The 21,922-nt window shown below is 41.8% G+C and overlaps 1 long non-coding RNA gene across 1 annotated transcript in view; it reads left to right on the top strand.

The window, feature by feature from the left end:
• The first annotated feature begins 3,076 nt into the window (after positions 1-3,076).
• LOC106731979 (uncharacterized) overlaps positions 3,077-21,922 on the top strand; it is a 47,741-nt gene continuing 28,895 nt past the window's right edge. Inside the window, exon 1 of the long non-coding RNA XR_001368216.4 lies at positions 3,077-3,201. This is a non-coding gene — a long non-coding RNA (uncharacterized LOC106731979). The remainder of the gene's footprint in view (positions 3,202-21,922) is intronic.

The following is a 21,922-nucleotide window of genomic DNA, read 5'->3' as shown; positions in this document are numbered from 1 at the left end:
GTTGGGAAGAAATATTCTTTGGTTATCACTGGAAAATATTCTGTTTCCATTTTTTTCTCTTCTTAGTTTGTTACGAGGCCATTTATTTTCTTCCATCATTTTACTTTTTCAAATTTGCATTTTGGGTGGATATTACATTTTATCACAGTTTTCCATCAGAGTTAGGAAAGACTTTTAAAAAAGTCCTTTACAGTTTCTAATGCCTGAATTTCCCATTTTCTTTCAGCCTTTTCCTGCTGCTAGGCAATAATTTTTTGTTGCATTTTGCAAAATAATTATATTATTCTGCCAGTTCAGCCAGATACTTTGTGTCCTATTCTTTTACTGGCCTAAAGGTGACTTTCATTTTCATTTTGACTTTACTCTGGACCTGTTTGGAGGCTCAGTCAGTGAAATAAAATTGCTTTGCAATTATTTCTACTTACAGATATATGACAGCTAGAATTTTTATGTTAATTAATCTTTGTTTTCTTTTAATATTGTGTGACTGCCTATCATAAATTGCCTTGCAAACCTGCTTTAATACATTCTATAAATTATTGTGGATTCTCTCAACATGTACCATGACTTGCAAATGGTTAACTTGGCAAAGATTTCTCTTGTTTGCCCTAATGCCTACTATGTATGTGTTTCAGTATCTGGGAATGGTTTGAGCGTCTAGCAATAATTGTCATTAAAAATAAACTACATCTCCCTGAATATTTTGTCATATTATAATCCTGTTATAAATGTGATTCTATATGACTAAATTAACACACATTTAACAGTAATACTAAGTGGACTGAGGCTGAAAAGAACAAACAAGATATTACATTTCTTCTTGTTTTGCTGTCTCATAGTGAAATTAGGAAGCAGTGTTTCCTCACCTGCATGCCCAGTTAAAGGCCATCTGTTTCCTGTTTAACTGTGATATCTTACATGGTTTTTCCAAAGATCCAACACATTAATCACAATAATCCCAGTCAAGATTAAGGGCCAAATCCTGCTGGCTTTATGCAAGTAGAGGATTGCTCTAACATGAGTAACCGGAGCAGGGTTTAATCCAAAATATGAATTAAGAAGTATAATTTCACTAATTTTTCAGTTCTGTTACTATACAATTTCTATTTTTTTTAATCTTATGCTAGGCTGACTACTTTGAGTTCATTACATCAGCTTGAAGTCCCTTATGTTATGCTAGATTACATTGAGTAGGTGATGTTGTGATCAATGATAATTATATTAGTGAAGTTGTGATGCCCTGCACTGTATCTGAGAACCTCTATGTTGTAAATTTTACATAGATTTAAAAATCTGGGAGTCAGATCTAAGCCAGGTATAATACTACTGATATGATGGAGGTGACCAGTGATAAATTTGGTCCAAGTGCCTTACTTTCATATTTGCTTCATGTTTTGGTGGTTGGGGCTTTGAGGTGACCTTTGGTGTTCAGGTCCTCCTAGCAAGTGTAAGCGGGGGAATGGTCCCGCTATTGTGGGGAACTTTCCTGGCTTCTATACGCCCCGGTGAAATGGACCAGCGAAAGGATCTGAGTCCCCGCTCCCACTTCCTTTACCCCACAGCTCCCCTGATCCTGAGGGCTCCCCTTCTACTCTCCTGAGTAGCAGAGTCCTCGAAACCCCAACAAGGCTGGGCCCAGGTTTCCTGGGGCTTAATCCCTGACCTTGCAGTCACTAGGGGCAGGAGTTAGGGTGTTCCCACTCCGAGGTGCTCTCTTTACACTGCATGCTTTCTTGGCCCAGTGATCATTTCATCAGGTTCAAAGCAAATACAATTTATTAAACATCAACTGATTAAAGAGAAAGGAATAAAAAAAATGAGAATGGTTAAATGAGAACACACAGCCCTGCTCTGTAGCACAGGGACATCAAAACAGCAGTCTGCAGGGTGTAAGGACAGTTCACAGTCTCTTCCTTAGAGGCCTTGGATGTGCTGCAGGGTGCTGCAGGCTGGACACACTTGCTCTGGCAGTGACCACACAGCCTCAAGCTCTAAGTGGCCAGACCCCTCTCCCAGTCCAGAGCCTCTCCCCACACTTTGCAGTTCCCAGCTGCTCACCACATCCAGCTGCAGGCTGCTTGGCCCATCTCTAGCTCCTTGCATTGCTTCTGTGTCCCTTTTGGCTCTCTGAGCACTGCCAGTCTGCTGCTCAACACAGGGTCTGTGCTCCTTGAGCCGTGTGTGTCTGGCTCTGCTGCTGCAAAAACTGCCCCTCAGCACAGCTTGCACTCCTCTTAGCAGTCTCTCAGCTCTCTCCTTGCTCAGAGAGACCCAGACGGAGGATGGGTCCTGGCCTCTTGCTTTTCTCACTGGCCTGTCCAACTTGTCAATCAGGCTGAGCTGGAGTGTTGGCTGCTTTCCGTTGTCTCTGGGGTCTGTCAGTCTCATGGACCCTTTCCCTTTTGATACTGGGAGCTGGCAAACCAAAAAACTCCCACAGAGTTTCAATAAGGGGCTAACAATCCCCTTACACAAGCAGAGCCAGAAAGGAACTACTTAGTGCCATATAGTCTGTCATGGATACATTACAAACTAATAAATACAATTATAATGTAAGAAATAAAAGTAATGCACACAAGGGCACCAAATTAAGGTTGCACAGGGAATCTCTGCTCCTACTTGCAGTGTCATCCCCTTTTCTCCACTCCCAGTGCCCCCCAATCTAGATCCTGGTGTAACCTATCCCCTTAATGGTTTCCAGTCTTAGTTTCCAGTCCCAACCAGCCCCAAATTATTTCCTCCTCACTGGACCAAACTCCATTCTTTGCCTTCCTTCAATCCCTAATTCTTTCTGTCCTCCCTCTGAGGCACCTTGTTTTGTTCTCTGTCTCTTCCCTATGCACTCTCTTTACTCCTTACCAAGCTCACTCCCCTCTCCACCGTGTTTTCTCCCCCCACCCCATGTCTTTGATTCTTGTTCTCGCTTCTCCTCAGCTTCTGATTTTTCTGTGCTAGAACCAATTTTCATTGTCTTTCTCTAGGGCTTCCACAAGCTCAGCTCCCCCCATGCCCCTCATGGATTTAGAGGTCACTGACCTAAACAGAGCAGGAAGGAGAGAGAGCATTTCCTGCAAGGTGTGAGTATGTATTGGTGGAAGGAGACACAATGTAGCCATGGGGTAAACACAGCTCCTGAGTACTGCCTACTGGCTAATCTGGCTATTGGAGGGGAGAAAGAACTTTACAAGTAACAGTACTATAGTAAGTTTCTTTTTGTCCTTTCATGCTGTAAATATCATTTTGGCTGTCAAAGAGGCTTGTCTGAACTCCTTATACTTATTGTTAGAAAGTTCTAGCAGTTGCTTATCCAGAGCAGTTTAAGTTTCAGGGGTTATATAGAAACTGAGAGCAAAATTAAGTCTCCCCATAACCCTTTCCCAGAATAAAGTTATAATCTTCTGTGTGTGTCTATCATGGCTGCGTGGGTTTTTTTCTGGAGCACTTCTATCAGGTACTCTTTGTTTGAGAGACCATTTAAAATTCTGGGATCTTTACAATGTTCATACACCATATCCTTTCCCTGACATTACACTGTTGCCTGTGACTATTTTGAAAGTCAGGCCCATGCTTAACTTTTTGATTTAAAAGAATTCATAGTGGGGTTTTTCATTCTTATAGATTTGCTTTCACAGGGCAAAATGAAGGTCTGGCACTCCAGGGTGTGTGTTAGCCTTGGGATAATGTTTGTGACTGAGAAGTATACAAGGCAAAGAAATAGCTTTTGTGGGTGATTAAATGCTGAAGTGAAGCTGAGGTGTTTGATAACCACAGAAGCCATTTATTGTGTGTATACTCCAGTGCCATGAACATTATTCCTATTATACAACAAGACAAAGGAAGATTCAACAAACCATAACGAGAAAAGAGTGAGAGGTATTTGTTGTAGTGTTTTGCTTGATAGAAGTTTGGAAGTTCTGTGCTGCTGTATTCTCAGATTTTTCCATGTATGTGGAACATTATTGGATGGAGAGTAAAGCCAAGGAAGGGTGTGGCCTGCAGAGGAGAGAAATGTGTTTGGTAAATAAATTATCAATACAAAGTTTCAGCATATTTTCTGAAAGGGAAATATAAGATTTTTCTAGGCTGTGGCTGGGGAGAATCATCCTCTTGCTCTGTAACACCTCATAATTACATACATTGACAGTGGAAGACACCAGGCCATAACGCTTGCATTACTAGATTATGTTATTGAACAACAGTGTTTACTGTGTCATGCTTTATTGCTCAGGAAGATTACATTAGTCTTGTTCATAATAGGTATATTTTATTTTGTTAAGTTATGGGAAATATGTTCAAGAATAAAAACATGAATTCAAAAATATTTAGTAATGTATAGTAACGTGCATCTTCAGTATACTCTGTAAATGTTCTTTAGTCCTCACAGACACAGCTAATGTGGCTCAAACATTGTTCATAAACATCAGTTTAAATTTGCAAGTGGCTATTTGGTTCTGCATGATGCACACTCTTTTCTTTCCTTCAGCTGATGACAACAGGGTTTTTATTTATTGGTAGTGGAATTCACTGCTACTTGGGGGCCCACTCAAGGCCCATGCTTCACTTCAAAATCTCATTGTAATGCTATTTTGAGTGGGACTTAAGTATGGTGTATGGCTTATGCTGGCCTTTTGTATTTCAATAAATTCCATACCACATTGACACACACATGAATGTGAACAAGGGGGTTAGAGCATGAAAAAGCATGTCAGTTCTTAGCGTTCATTTTTTAGTATCTATTATTTTTCTGTTCACATTTTTTTATTCAAGGAGGGCATGTCTACACACCAGGGCAAAAGTCAAATTAAGCAATTCAACTTCAGCTACATCAATTGCATAACAGAAGTGAAAGTAGCTTAATTCGGCTTTTGGCATTGTTTACACAGCAGGCGGTCAAAGGAAGAGCACTCTTCCTTGGACTTCCCTTACTCCTTGTGAAATAAGAAGTCCTCCAGCTCACCATTATTTTGAAATAATGGCTTGCTGCATAGGCAAGCTCTTTGTTACTTCAGAATAACATCAGTTATTCCGTAATAACGCTGCTGTGTAAACTCACTCTAAGTGAGCAAAAAGAATGCTGTGTGACTTAGGTGACGAGTCACCCGCTCCAAACAATGAAAAGTCAAAAGAAATCATTTGCAAACAATCCTGTGGCTGATAATGTATGTATACAGTGTTTATTAAACAATTGTGAGCAAGGAATAAATTGGTAAAATTCAGTATGCATCTAAATAATTTGTCAGTTGATAAAGTACTATATTTGTCAAAAATATAAAGATAGAAAATAATTCAAACAGCTTTAGTCACAACAAGTCTGTGAAGTATATAAATATTGTTATCCCCATTTTACAGACGCTAAGTTCCTGCATGAGTGGCAGAACTGGATTTGACTTCACAGTGTGTTAAGAGAAAAAACAACTTGTGACTATGACTTTATTGTAGTGTCTGTAGAACTCTGTTATGGGAGATTCTGAAAATTTTATGATACATTTAACTACTGCAAGCAAAAATTGCAGATTTTGAATTGCAGCTACTTTCAGGACTTCCTAATCACCTTCATGTTCATTCTTTTAGGCCATCCAGCATCTACAAATTAAACACAAGTCCCTAAAACATTATATTATTCTCCTCTTTTGTTTGGTGTATACAGGTGAGAATTAAGTGCTTATTAAGGGTGATAGATTGACAACCCTAGAGCCTTTATAGAACACATAGAGCATAACAATAGCCTGTACCTGTTATTCACAAAACAGCAGTGGGTAAGCATTGCCCTCTTGTCCCACTAAAACAGTGGTTCCCAAACTTTTCGGCATCATGCCCCCTTTTTGATTTTTGAGAAACCCTTACCCTACTTCTCCCTCCCCCTCCCCCCCCTCCCCCCAAATAGCAGCAACAGTTGTTGAGAAAAAAAAAACCTGACTGGGGCTGAAAAACAAAAATAGCAGCAAAACTTGGGCGGGGGGGTATTGACGCGGAGGGGGAGGGGCTATGTCACCTTGAGCCCCCCCTGGAATTTCTTCACGCCCCGCCACGGGGGCACAGCCCCCAATTTCGGAACCCATGCACTAAAGAGTGTCAGTGCTGACATGACCTTTCAGGATGACCAGATACTGTAGTTCATGTTTCAGATCCACTCCAAACTTAGCTTCTTTGCTGAAACTACTAATTTGTTGTGTTCTGTAGACTCATTTCACATAGTTTCAACTGCCTGATGATTCTCAGCTGATTAAAAATGTTCACTAACTAACAAGCTGTGAGATGTCACCATCTGATTGTACTATATTTTACACACCACCACATGTGGTTTTACAGCTTGGTGCCCTCTTCTGTGACATGCTAAACTAACACCCTAACACACACATTTTTTCATTCCAATGATTGATTACTCTAAGTAGCCTTGAAATGCCTAGCAGTTGTTCAAAATGAAGGCACTCTCTCATTGCTATTCTTGACCATATTTCATATTATTTACAGTATCTAAACATTTTAAACATTCATTTTAAATGATAGCTGCTACTTGGTTGTTTATGGAAAGTAAAAATGAACTAATGGGAAGTTTATTTTTGTGTATAATATAAGCCTTGACAAAAAAGGGTTTTAGACTGTCTGATTTGCAGTTGTTTTCAGTTATAAATTTCCATATGAATTATAGGATAATATTTCTGCTCTAGAGTGGAATGTGGATACAGCTTTCTTTGTGGCATACAACATTAATGTGCATATTTAAATGACAAATAAAGTTCTACTCATTCTAAATTATCTCGAATGACTATAGTATGAGGAAAAGGACTGTTCTACTCAGATGTATCATTTAGAGCTTGTTTTCATTCTCCTATTATGTGACCTAATTTTTTTTTAAATGAAACTGAGAGTTGTGCTCTCCTTTTGTTTTACCCAGCAGATGTTATTGCCATTATCTACTTAATTTGAAAGCTGCAGCGATTTTCACTGTTTCTTCCTTTGAGTGTCATTGCTGTATAAAAAAATGTGAGTGTAGCACAGGTCATTTCAAGTTACACCCAGAATGCTGGCCTGACCTTAGAAATAATAATCTTGTCCTTAAGCCCAAGTGAACATGGCTGGCTATAGCGCCAATATGCAGTTAAGAATATGTAGAATAATAGAACAACAAAAGAGTGGTGGTTATGAGAAAAATAGCATTGTGAAAATACCATTGAAGGCCAAATTCTGCTTAGACTTAATACAATTCTATGTAAATTGCACTGATATGGAGTGTAAATCAGGTCAGGAATTGGCCCTTTATAGTTTAATATTTATGCTCTGTTAATTATTTCAATATAAAACTTGCTCAGCTTGCAAATTAAATCTAATATAAATTATACCTGTCAGCGCTACAAACTCAGAATGATATTTATAAACTGTGCTGTATTCTTTCTGGTTCATACATCATCACCAATAATAAAGATTCTGGAATCAGAACTTAGCTGGCAAGTTTGTTGATGATGCATGAGATAGGGTAGACCACAGCTCTTTCCACAGCTGCACTGACTGCAAATCTGACACTCTTTAAAATATTGTCACTAAACATTTATCGTCTGAAAGATGCCATATGGTTCACCAGCATCTGCTAACAGCAAACATCCAATGGCCTATCCAATGGCCAAACATGGCACGGTAGGTGGGGAAGGCTCTGAGTTACAACAGAGAATTGTTTCCCGGGTGTCTGGCTGCTGAGTCTTACCCACATGGTAATGGATCGCCATATTTAGGGACAGGAAGGAATTTTCCCCTCAGGTCAAATGGCACAGATCCTAGGTTTTTTTCATCTTCCTCTGCAGCAGGTGGCACAGATCACTTGCTGGTTTGAACTAAACTAAATGATGGATTTTCTGTAGCTTCAAATACTGAAATCAAGATTTCAGAACTTCAGTATCTCAAGCAGAGATTATGGGCCTGTTACAGGATTGGGTGGGTGAGGTTCTTGGCCTCCAATGTACAGGAGGTCAGAGTGGATTATCATGATTGTCCCTGCTGGCCTTCAAGTCTATAATACAAAGGGTAAAAAATACAAAATCTAAAAAGGACCCCTTTTTGTAGTCATTGTCCTGACCACTACCCAATTTAAAAGACTAGAAGGAGGCTATGTGTCATCAATATCTTTCTAACCCTGAGAAATCTGTACTGGGTTTATTGTAATTTTCATCATTTTCACCTCATAAATCTCCTTCATAATTCTTATTTCTAAATCCTTTCCCCAAAAATGGGTCTGTTCCAAAATGTACTTGTGCTTCTTGTTTCTATAACTTAGTTTGACAATTTGTTCCCTATTTTAGCTACCCTTCATGTGTTGCCTATAATAATATTAAACAGAGTTGGGTATGGTCAGTATTTGGGTCACAGACCTACAAGAAAAACAGAAGGTACTGCCTAAAATGGTATTCGTAAATCAGTAGGGCCGTGTCCAGACTCAGGGGTTTTTTCGGGAAAAGTAGCCTTTTCCCGAAAAAACTTCCCCTGCGTCCAGACTCAAGCCGCGTTCTTTCGAAATTATTTCGAAAGAACGCGGCTTTTCTTTCGATGGCGGTAAACCTCGTTTCACGAGGAAGAACGCCTTCCTTCGAAAGTTCCTCTTTCGAAGGAAGGCGTTCTTCAATGTAAAGAGGCCGTCTTCGAAAGAGAGCATCCAGACTCGCTGGGTGCTCTCTTTCGAAAAAGCGGATTTCCTCTATCGAAAGATCCGCCTGCAGTCTAGACTCGATCTTTCGAAAGATGCTCTTTCGAAAGAAGCCTGCAGTCTAGACATAGCCTAGGTGACATTCTTTCCTCTGAGTCACTGCAGATTCTATTGGTGCCTTAATATAGTAATAGAAGCCTGGATCCGTAGTGCAAAAGATTTCAGGATTATGATTTTTAATGCAAAGGAAATGTAATGGATTGAATAACTGGTTGGAATTAACACAGTGCACAAGTTTCTTCATTATATAAACAATAAAAACTGTAAGAATATTACCAGGGAAAATTTTTTGATCTAGAGATAGAAACTCTTAGGTATCAAATCAATGTTTGTGGTATTAAAATAGAAAAAATAGAAAAGCACATGATTTAGACAGAGATATTGCTGAGGGAAGGATATATTAATGGAGATTCTCTATGTCCAAATAAGGAGGAGAGGATAGAAATGGTAAAATACAGGCAGGATCTGATCAGAAACAGTCAAATGAAAAAAAATTTTATTTGATTACATCATGAAATGGCAGATAACTAAAAAGTGGCAAGTTTGCAACATGGTTATATACCCAGGCTTGAAGTAGAATAATAAAGTGAGTGAACTAAAGTGCCTTGTATTGAATGAGGATATTGATATAATAGGCACCACAGAAGCTTGATTGAATAAGGATAACCAATAGGACACAGTAATACCAAGATATAAAATATATCAGAAGGACAAAACAGGTTGTGCTGATGGGGCATGACAATACAGGCAGTCCCCGAGCTACCCCTAGTCACCAACAGACCAGGGAGACGGGGAGCAAAGCCGCGGAGGACCCGGGCAGCGGGACCGCGGTGCGTCTCCCTGGTCTGCTGGGGGAGGGGGGGCAGCTAGTACGCCCCCCCCCCCCCCCAGCAGACCAGGCTTTTCTCCGGACGCCTGTGGCAGAGCAGCTGGGGCACTGCCGGTTGGTCCCACAGCGCCGCTCTGGGCGCTACTGAGCCAACCCGGCAGCACCCCAGCAGCTCTGCCCCAGGCGTCCTGATTCAGCCGCTGCTGGTCAGTTTCAGCAGCGGCTGAACCAGGACGCCTGGGGCAGAGCACCTGGGGTGCTGCTGGGTTGGTCCAGTAGCACCGAGGAGCGGCGCTACTGGAGCAACCCAGCAGCACCCCAGGTGCTCTGCCCCAGGCGTCCCCAAGTCAGCCGCTGCTGAAACTGACCAGCGCTGACTAGAGGAAGCCCGAGGCAGAGTTGCTCTGCCCCGGGGCTTCCTGGAATCAGCCGCTGATCAGTTTCAGCAGCGGCTGACTTGGGGACACCTGGGGTTCTTAAGTTGAATCTGTATGTAAGTCAGAACTGGCGGTCAGTTTCAGCAGTGGCTGAATCTGGACGCCAGTTCCGACTTACATACAGATTCAACTTAAGAACAAACCTAGAGTCCCTATCTTGTACGTAACCCGGGGACTGCCGGTATATCTGAAAGACAGTGTAGAATCAAATGAAATAAAAATCTTTAATTGACCAAACTGTACCATGAAATCTCTATGGATAGTAATTCCATGCTCTAATAATAAAAATATAGCAATAGGGATGTATTACCAATCACCTGACCCACCGGGTGATAGTGACTGTGAAATGCTCAGGGAGATTAGAGATGCTATTAACATTTTAAAAAAAAAGTTCAGTAATAATGGGGGATTTCACTATTGACTGGGTGGGAGCATGTCACCTCTGGATGCAATACAGAGATAAAGTTTCTTGACCCTCTAAATGACTGCTTCTTGGAGCAGCTGATCCTGGAACCCACAAGAGAAGAGGCAATTCTTGATTTAGTCTTAAATGGAGCCCATTTAAGACCATTTAGTCTTAAATGGTCCAAGCAGTAAATATAACTAGACTGCTTGATAATGGTAACCATAATATATTTAACATACCTGTGGCAGGAAAAATGCCACAGCTGCCCAAGAGCATAGCATTTCATTTTAGAAAGGGGAACTAGACAAAATGAAAAAGTTAGTTAAACAGGCATTAAAAGGCACAATGCTAGAAGTGAAATCTCTGCAAGCTGCATGGAAACTTTTTGAAAACACTATGAGAGGCTCAACTTAAATATATGCCCCAAACTAAAAAAAAATACATAAAAAGAGAACTTTAAAAGTGCCATTGTGGCTAAACAACAAAGTAAAAGATTCATTGAGAGGCAAAAAGGCTTCATTTAAAAAGTGAAAGTTAAATCCTAGTAAGGAAAATAGAATGCAGCATAAACTCTGGCAAATGAAGTATAAAAATGAAGTTAACAAGGCCAAAAAAGAATTTGAAGAACAGCTTGCCAAGGATTCAAAGTAAAAGCCAAAAATATTTTAAGTACATTAGAAGCAGAAAGTCTGCTAAACACCAGTGGAGCCACTGGACAATCAAGATGCTAAAGAATCACTCAAGGAAGATAAGGCCATTGTGGAGGAAGTTAATGAATTTTTTGCATTGGTCTTCACAGCTGAGGACATGAGAGATTTTCTCAAACCTGAGTCATTCTTTGTAGGTTACAAACCTGAAGAACTGTCCCAGATTGACCTGTTATTAGAGGCAGTTTTGGAGCAAACCGATAAACAGTAATAAAGTCACCAGAACCAGATGGTGTTCACCAAAGATTTCTGAAGGAACTCGAATGTGAAACTGAAAAACTATTAACTCTAGTCTGGAATCTATCATTTAAATCACTTGCTGTATCAAATGACTGGAATATAGCTAATCTGATGCCAATTTTTAAAAAGGGCTCCAGAGATTATTTTAGTAATTACCAGTTGGTAAGCCTAATTTCAGTATCAGGAAAACTGGTTGAAACAATAGTGAAGAACAATATTGTCATATCACATAATTTATTGATAAAGGGAAATCATGCCTCACCACCAAATAGAATTCTCTGAAGGAATTGTTGCTTAAAGACAACGCAGAGTGAAGGCTTGTTTTCTTCCACAGAATCAACAAGCATGTGCACAATGGGGGTCCCATGGTTATAGTGTACCTAGATTTTCAGAAAGATTTTTTGACTAGGCCCCTCAACAAGGGCTCTTAAGCAAAGTAAGATGCCATGAGAAGAAGAAGAAAGGTCTTTTTACGGATTGGTAACTGGTTAAATGGAGAGAAGTAAATAGTTGTTTGTGTTCCCCAAGGGCCTGTTCTTGGACCAGTCCTATTCAACATATTCATAAATGACCTGCTAAAAGGGGCAAATAGAAATTAAAATTTGCAGAAGATACAAAACTACTCAAGATAATTAAATTGTAGGCAGAGTATGAAGAGATACAAAAGGATCTCATAAAAGTGGGTGACTGGGCCAAAAAAATGGCAGATGAATTTTAATGTAGATAAATGCAAAGTACTGCCCATTGGAAAACAATTCCAATTATACATATAAAATAATGGGGTCTAAATTAGCTTTTAACACTCAAGAAAGAGATCTTGGTGTCATTGTGAAAAATTTTCTGAGAACATCCACTCAACATGTATCAGCAGTTTAAAAAAAAACCCAGCATGTTGGGAATTATTAAAAAAAGGGATAGATAATAAGACAGAAAATATCATATTGTCTCTATATAAATCAATGGTATGCCCACATCTTGAATACTGTGTGAAGATATAGTTGTCCCATCTGAAAAAATATATATTGGAATAGGGCAACAAAAATATATATCAGAAAAGGGCAAGAAAAAAGATTAAGGGTATGGATTGTTTTCATATGAGGAGATTTTAATGACGGGAACTTTTCAGCTTGGAAAAGAGGTGACTAAAGGGGGAGGGATAAGATTGAGGTCTATAAAATCATGACTGGTGTAAAGAAAGTAGATAAGGAAGTTCTATCTACTCCTTCACATAACACAAGAACTAGGAGTCACCAAATGAAATTAATAGGCAGCAGATTTAAAACTAACAAAAGGAAGTATTTCTTCACACAATGAATAATCAACCTATAAAACTCTTTGCCAGAGGATACTATGAAGGCCAAAACTATAACCGGATTCAAAAAAGAACTAGATAAATTCATGGAGGATAGGTCCATCAATGGCTATTAGCCAGGATAGGCAGGGATGGAGTCCCTAGCCTCTGTTACCTTTAAGCTGGGAATGGGCGACAAGGTGTGGATCACTTGATGATTACCTTTTCTGTTGATTCCCTCTGGGGCACCTGGCACTGGCCACTCTTGGAAGACAAGATACTGTAATAGGTGGAACTTTGCTCTCACCTGGTATGGCAGTTCATATGTACTATACAAGACACAAAGAAGGGAAAGTAGGAGAATGATATTTTTTCTTGAGAGTTAATTTTTGTTTTGATGGAGAATTTAAATAAATATTTAATCAAATCTGCTATTTAGTTTAAAATGAACTAGTTAACTGTTTATGTTTTACATAAAAAATTTAAAGTATGATGTTTTTTCTTTCAATATAATGCAGAACAACGGATGCTCAAGTCAATGGTATTTGAGAGCTGGTGTGAGATAAATAATGAAATCATATTTTTGCTCTATTTGTGATGAGTTAGCATTAATATTGTAATTATTTAAGGAGAAAAAATATTATGGAAAGAAATGCTGTGTCATTTATTTATATTATGCATTTGCATGGGGAATTATGATTAGAAAGACCTTCTTACTGGCCCAGTATTAGTACAAAACTTGCTGATATGGTTAGAAAAATGTTAGCATGCCACCAAATATATTTATCAATATTTCATTGAGGATCATTGCCTCCCCTAGCAAATACCAGGTAGAACTTCTCATATATATTTGTGTCTTACTTTGAAGACAGATCTGAAGGAGAGTTCTGTGTGGCTTAGAAGCTTGTCTCTTTCACCTATAGAGGTTGGACCGATAAAGGATATTACCTCACTCACCTTGTCTTTTGAAGACAAAGAATATTCAATGTTAGATGAGTCATGTTCAAGATATTTTGAGTTTAGACTTCTGTAAGATACATTGCATAAAATAGAGTTAATGTAAAGAATCACTATCTCCACAGTACATATTTAAATCAAAGGATTTCAGAGTGTGGTTCATAACGTAGTAAAAAATTCAAAGCTTTTTGGTGAACATTTGGGCTGTGCCTAGACTACATGCCTCTGTCGTCAGAGGCATGTAGATTAGACACATAGGCAAAGGTAAATGAAGCCGTGATTTAAATGATCGCGGCTTCATTTACATTTACATGGCTGCCGCGCTGAGCCGACAAACAGCTGATCAGCTGTTTGTCCGCTCAGCACTCTAGTCTGGATGCTCCCCTGACGACATCAAAGCCCTTTGCCGGCAGCCTCGTTATTCCTTGTGGGACGAGGTTTACCGGGGCTGCCGACAAAGGACTTTGATGTCGGCAGGGGAGCGTCCAGACTAGCGCGCTGAGCGGACAAACAGCTCATCAGCCGTTTGTCGGCTCAGCGCGGCAGCCATGTAAATGTAAATGAAGCCTCGATCATTTAAATCACGGCTTCATTTACCTTTGACAAAACAACAAATCTACAGGCTCCGTCGATGGAGCAATGTAGTTTAGACGTACCCTTGGGGTTTGAGCAGATATATAGAGATCAAGTGCCAAAGTCAAATGGGGTAGTGGAATGAACATCTCATATTGTTTAAAAACATAATCATGAGGGAAAATGGATAATCAGAATTTTGTGTATGCAAGACTATCACAATTTGTATAAAAGATACCAATATCCCTTTTGATCCAAACAGCCAATATTGGGGGCCTTGCAGGTGGTTTGCTTGGGAAGAAACATTGAGCATGGTATGAGGTCCTTTTTATTTAGAAAGAATATTCACAAAGTCTTGTTTACCTGGACACAGTAGGAATCAAACAACAGGAGACAGTTTCTTTGTGCACAGGTCCAAGTCTCTTTCCAATCACAGTTCTGCCCATTCCTCTTAGCTTTCTCTCAGGACCATGCTGCAAGTGCTTCTCTTTTCTGTTTGGCTTTTTTACTCCATTTCTTACCTGGTCTCTGGCTACTTTTGGATGCTACTGGTAATAGACATACATGTACTCATAAAGCTTCACCAAACAATACATAGCCCTCTGTATTTGCCTATGTAGCTTAGCTTCTGACCATCCTTGTATATGTTTTGGGTGGTGGTTTCTATTGGAGTTGTCTGACTCCAAAAAAGAGCTTAACTGCTTTTTGTCTCATAAATGAAGGGCATCTGTCATACCCACTAACTTCAACAAAATGTCACCCAACCTTCATCATAATAATTTATTTGTTATAGTTATACTATGATAATTCATAGTTAAGTGGTAATGCCCCCTTTGAAAATAGTTTAGATTTATTAGAGTGATTTTCAAAAGCGAGATATAAAGAATAAAGCAATTAGCATGACTATTTGTATTGTGGTAATACCCACAAGGGGATAGCTGCTATCTAGGCTGTGTCTAAGTTGCAGGGTTTTTTAAAAAAAAGTAGCCTTTTTTCAAAAAAAACTTCACCTGCGTCTAAACTACAGCCTCATACTTTTGAAATTAAATTGAAAGAATGTGGCTTTTCTTTCGATGGCGGTACTCTTCATTTCACGAGGAAGAACGCCTTTTTCGATGGAGATCCATCAAAAAAAAAAGTGTGTGGACATGAGGAGCCAGGTTTTTTTGAAAAAAAGGGCCTCCAGGAAGAAGCCCTGATGGACAGTCCGGGGCATGCCTTGCATCTCTCTGGTTCCTGTCTGCAGCCATCTTTTAAAGGGACAGTCACCTCACAGCCAGTTGTGGCAGCAAAGCAGCCAGAGCACATGGCTCTTCCAGTGCAGCCATGTCCCAGTCCCAGACCCTCCTGGCCTTACCAGGCAGCCTTCTGGGGACCCAACCAGGGGCTCCAAACGCCAGGCACCGGCATGGTCTGGGCCAGAGCTCAAGACCCTTCTTGAGCTCTGGTTGGAGGAGGAGGCCCTACAAGCCCTGAACACAAGGCGGCGAAATGTGTACATTTTTGGTCGAATGGCAGAGGCCCTGGCCAAGAGAGGGCATCACCCCCGCACCCAGGACCAGGTGCGCTATAAAGTGAAAGAGCTGTGCCAGGGCTATGTTAAGGCCAGGGAGGAGAGCTCCCATTCTGGGAAAGCCCCCTACTACTGCCCTTATTATTCTGAGCTGGCCCAGATCCTTGGTGGTGGGCACACCACGGCATCTCGTCCAGTCTGGCTTGGGGGACCCTGTGGTGAACGCGCCAGAGCAGGAACTAGAGCAGTCCAGGGAGTCTAGAGATGGGGAGATGGTGCCGGAGGAGGAAGAGAGCGAGAAGACGGTGACCCTCACTCTGGAACCAGTCATCCAGACCCCAGAGGCCTCCCAGGTGTCATCTGATGCCAGAGATGAAGCAGCAGGTGAGTGCAGTGAAGTCGTGTAACACACAGGGTGGGGGAGGTGGGTGCACAGTGGGTGATGCACAAGGGAAACCTGTAATGCTCACCCTGGACATCATGCAACTGGCTGTGCGTGTGCCAACATGTCCAGCGGTAGAGTGTGACACATGGGGGCGCACCATGTGGTGGCATAAACCATGTCCAGAACACACCCAGGTGGGTTGTCATTGGCACTTCGGGACCCCTGTGATGCTCAGGCCGATGCCCAGGTCACACATGGTGTTACCTTCAGAACGTCTGAGTCCCCTGTCTGAAGGAGAGGGCATGCCCTTTTGGACAGCTGTTGCACACATGACTGATTGTGTCTTCCTCTTTTCCTCCACAGCCAGACCAGCCGTGCAAGAGGGCCACAGCACCCCAGCCCCACCTCCATCCCGGGGTCATGGGAGCCGCAGTCACAGGTGTGTCTATGCAGACATCCTGAGGCAGCATGTGGTGGCCCGTCAGGAGCTCAACACCATCCTGCGAGAGAGGACAGAGGCAGAGGCTCGGTGGCATGATCGGCTGATGGAGGAGCATGTCCAGCAGTGCATGTCCCTGTGTGCCACTCTCAGGGTATGTCTACACTACCCCGCTAGTTCGAACTAGGGGGGGTAATGTAGTCATACGGAGTTGCAAATGAAGCCCGGGATTTGAATTTCCTGGGCTTCATTTGCATAAAGCCAGCTGGCGCCATTTTTAAATGCCGGCTAGTTCGGACTGCGTGCCACGTGGCTACACGTGGCACGAACTAGCTACTTCGGATTAGGCTTCCTAGCTTCCTAATCCGAAGTAGCTTCCTAATCCGAAGTAGCTAGTTCGTGCCACGTGTAGCCACGTGGCACGCAGTCCGAACTAGCCGGCATTTAAAAATGGCGCCAGCTGGCTTTATGCAAATGAAGCCCAGGAAATTCAAATCCCGGGCTTCATTTGCAACTCCGTATGACTACATTACCCCCCCTAGTTCGAACTAGGGGGGTAGTGTAGACATACCCTCAGGGAGGTCTGTGGCTTGCCTGCTCCTGTGCCTGGTCCTGCTCCTCCAGCACACCAAACCCCCCTTCCACCGCACCATCCCCTCCCCCCTTGTACCTCCCTCTCCCCCAGCCCTCTCAGTCCCCCATCCCCCCCCTCCCCCATCCCCTCCTAACCCCTCCCAGTTCCTCAGTGCCCCCCATCTCCCTGGCCTTCCTCTCTCCCAAGCCTCCCAGACCCAAGTGCTCCTATCCTCTCTTGTCCAGCCAATAGTCAATCGCCCCACTCAATCCCGAGACCATGGTTGACCCCGAACATGAGGCGGCAGGAGTCTGCAAGCAGGCAAGCACCGTCCAACCTGATCCCCTTCCCCTCTCCAGGTTTCAAGTCCCCTTCCCCTCCTCCAGGTTTTAAGCACCCACACCACCCCAGTTAAACACAATATTGGGTATTTAAGAAAATGTTTATTTTTGATGCAGAAAGTATGCTTTGAGAAAAAACTATGTACACTAAACAAAAGATTGTACATGTTTGCAACATTTCAACATTCTTTCAGTTATTGTTATTTATAACAATAAAACAGACGTTATTCTTTTCAGACAAAACCTGGTGTTTATTATTTCTACAAACAGGATCAGGGTGAGGGTTTAGGAGGGAACCAACCCCCCAGACAGGAGGCCCTCAGGAGAGTCAGTGGACTCCATTAGAGAATCACTCCCATAGGGCCTCCTGGATGCGAACACCAGACTGGTGAGCCTGGCAGATGGCAGCTGTCCGGGGCTCATCAAAGTGCCTCTCCTGACCATCAGCACCTGTACCCCACCCTAGTAGGAAGGCCTCCCCTTTCCTCTCCACCAGGTTATGGAGAATGCAACACGCGGCCACCACCTCAGGAATGTTGCTTTCCCCTATTTCTAGCCATGTGAGCAAGCACTGGAATCTCCCTTTTAAACATCCAAACACACATTCCACCTGGTTGCGAGCCTGGTTAAGATGAGCATGAAACTGTTCCTTGCTTGCATCCAGGTGGCTGGTGTAGGGCTTCATCAGCCACCGCATCAGGGAGTAGGCAGCATCAACCACTATACACACCGGCATGTGCATGTCCCGAAGCGCAAAGTCACGATGCGGGAAAAATGTTCCTGCCTGCAGCCTCCGGTAGAGGTAGGAGTTCCTGAAGATGCGGACATTATGTGCCAGCCCTGACCACCCAACACAAATGTCAGTAAACTGGCCACGATGGTTGACCAGGGCCTGGAGAACCATTGAAAAGTAGCCCCTCCTGTTAATGAATTGGGTTGCTCGATGGGGCGGTGCACGGATTGGAATGTGTGTCACATCGAGTGCTCCTCCACAGTTTGGGAAGCCAAAGGCAGCAAAGCCGGCCACGACGTTGTCCAGGTCTGCTAGACAGACGAGCCTGTTCAGCAGCTCAGAATTGATGGCCCTCACCACCTGCAGAAAGAGACAAATAATCAGACAACAAAATTTTAGAAGGGGTGCCTGATCTCTTGGGAGGAGAACCCACCACTCACCTTCTCTCTCAAACACCCTGGGAATCACCTCCTCAGAACTCTCCCTTCCCCTCCCCCTCCCCAGCAGCTCCCTCCCACTTCCACTCCACCCCATCCCCCACTCCACCTTGCCCTTTCCTGACAGTCTCCCTTTTTTACCCCCTTTCCCCCCCAACTGTGCCTGTCCCCCTACAATGACTTACCTCTATCAGGATGGACCTGACAGTAAACCTTCCCACTCCAAACTGGTGTCCCACGGAGCAGTGGGTGTCGGGGGTGGCCAGCTTCCAGAGGGCAATAGCAACCCTCTTTTCCAGGGGGATGGCGGGCCGCAGGTGTCCTGCTGTTGCAGAGCAGGGTGAGCCAGGTACACAGCTCCTGGAAAGTGGCCTTCCGCATCCAGAAGTTGCAGAGCCACTGCTGGTCATCCCACAACTCCATAACGAGCCAGTCCCACCAGTCGGAGCTGGTGTCAAGCCTCCAAAAACGCCTCTCCATGAAGAAGTTTGGAGGCACGGGCAGTGGGGCTGCATGACAGGCGAACCTTTCATACCTCTGGTCTGGGTCCAGATGGGGAAGTAGTCTCATGACTGTCATGCAGATGCAGCGAAACTTGCAGTAGGATGGTGTGGGGCCATTTTCTGCACAGGGGCAGCTCTGGCTCCATGGCAAAAAAAAGGGATCCAAATCAGGAAAACCTCCAAACAAAAAAATCTGCTGTGCTTTCCCAGGAAGCTGGACACTCAAATCAAGCACTGCAATACCTTGCTTACCTCCTAGAGGGCCAACAAAGGCAGCTGCAGGGGCAGAACAATGGGTGTTCAGAGGGGTTCCTTTAACCACGCGTCTCTGCAAAGGGCGGGCAGCAGCACCCGGAAGGAAATGCTGCCCCCATGCCCTGGCAGAAGTGGTTCCGGGTGGCTTTTTCTTTCAAAAGAGCGTCCAGCAGTCAGGACGCTTTTTTTCGAAAAAGCGGATCCATTTTCCAATCCACAAAATGTAATCTAGACACTCTTTTTCGAAAGACACTTTTTTGAAAGAAACTTTAGAAAAAGTGTCTTTTGAAAGATGCGTGCAGTCTAAACGTACCTCTACAGAAGGACATAATCTCTGCCCCAAGAAGTATACTATGATTATGTGGTCAAATTTGTTATGAAATGGTAGAACTGAAACTTGAAAGGCAATATATTATTATCACTTTTGTTTATTAGTGCTGCTTCATGTAGCAGTAGCAGTGTTATTTTTCTTGTTGTATGACACAAATGCTGCATTGTAAAAAAAGGAACACTCATAGGTGCCACTATCAAAATGCAGCACAATCAAAAGAAGCAAGAGAAGTCATCTCCTTCCCCAGTGAAACATTCTGGATTGACTGACCCATTTGGGTCAGCACCTTTGAAATGTACCATATCGTTAGGCTTAAGACAAACCCTTTCTGTTGTCACTTTATGCAGAAAATATAAATTCCCCTTCTCTTTCTGGTGTACCAGATTCTTCCCTCTCCTTTCTAAAAGTAAGCCAGCAAAAAAGAATGTATACGTAGAGGACTTTTTTTTATGCATTAGCCTTTCTGAGGGCAACATTGTGACACATGATTTAAGGTTACACTGTAGTTTCCTTTCATTCCAACTTTGTAATTTTATTAGGATTTGATTATGAATGTTTTAATAGTACTAACGTATTTTACAGCACACCTCATTGTTCATAAGAGATAAGCAAATTTACTGTGACATTATATTAGCAGAGACTTTGTCCTTGTCACAGAAGAGGAAGATGGGAAAGAAGTATTTGCAGTGGCTTCAGCAACTTTCTCTGACCTGAAAACAGATATATTGAAATTAGTTTGTTGGACATAAGTTAATTATCAAATTTCCTCATATGAATTTGCTTCACAAAGAAAAGCCAGCATGATGGCTCATTACTGCAGTGTTTCTTGCATGAGTTCATTGATGCCCTGTTGTATTGTGTCATGAGCTGGAGTCTGAACCTGTGACTTTAATTCATGATGATACCATAGTGCAGTTCATTTCAGTATTTCTGTTGTAATATTGTGCTAACATTTATTCTTTTCCAATGAAGAGTAGCAGTGTACTAGAGGAGGATATACAAATACAGAATTTAAGGTGCTTACATTATGTTAACTTGGGATCAGTGATGTGCGATTGGTATGAAAAATGTATTTTGCAATCTCACTTTTCACAAGTGTGTGTTGTGTACAGGAGCATTGCTAAATTATCACACAGAAAGAATAAAACAGAAACTCCAATGAAGGATTGAATAAAAGTAAGTAGGGAAATAAAACAGCAGACTCTTTGCTAACAAAAGAAATCAAATCATCAGTAAAACTAATAATCAGGTTATTTGGTTGAATTTCATACAGGAGAGGAGATACATATCTGAAAGCTGCTGAGCGTTCTTTTTTTTTTTTTTTTTTTAATTCCTTTAAGGCCTTCCTAAAATTTGCAGGTGATGAGAGAAACCTACATTCTGATAAAGAATAGGCCAACTTACTGATTGGAGAAAATTACATGAAGTTTTTTTTAATCAAAGTCTCTGCGGTCTGCTGTCTGATTTTCTAGGCCAGATGTCAAATGTTTTTCACTGATGTCGATGTTAAAGTAATCACTAAGTCAATTCAAAGAATGAGCAAGTGGGACTGTAATAACATTTCATTTCAGTATTACTTGTGCTTTTTTCCCCAGCTATGAACAAAGTATTAGGACCCCTCTGATTCAATATAATTACACAAACTATTACTCTGAAATTTGCAAGACAGTTCTATGTGTGGTCAATTGCTCCATATATATATATATATATATATATATATATATATATATGGGCTTTCAGCGCAAAATGCAAAAACACATTTACAAAGTTTTTATACATTTAAACATTTACATTTAATTTAAAACATAATTACATTTTAGTATTTAATCTATTTAATTAAGTTTATCTTTGCTATTACAGTTTTAACCAGTAATTTGAAAAAGCAAAAATTCACTAGGAAAAGAGCCTGTTGGTCCGCACATTAAAAATGGAGAGAGAGAGCTTGCTTGATGGGTGATACATCTTTGAATCAGCATAGCTGATCATGGAGGGATTATGACATTGAATCAAAATAACATTTTATATTTTTTGATTTAAACTATTATTAGATTTTGTCATGGACACATAGTATTGGACTTGTAGAGCTAGCCTTGGACTCACTGAATTACATTTTCTGTAGCTGCCTGAAAAGGAGAGCGGTAGTTCAATATTAAATAGATGTGTTTCAAAGTTAAAGACATTGTCCAGAACCAAGGAAATCATTGTGAAGTTGTATGCAGTACACACATCTATCAGAGGGACAGTTTACTGTATGTGTAAATTACACACACAAACATTTT

This window comes from Pelodiscus sinensis, chromosome 2 (assembly GCF_052426305.1).
Source record: "Pelodiscus sinensis isolate ZL-2025 chromosome 2, ASM5242630v1, whole genome shotgun sequence".
Taxonomy (NCBI): domain Eukaryota; kingdom Metazoa; phylum Chordata; order Testudines; family Trionychidae; genus Pelodiscus; species Pelodiscus sinensis.
The sequence above is the reverse complement of the archived record's forward strand: the minus strand, read 5'-3'. Positions and strand labels throughout refer to the sequence as shown.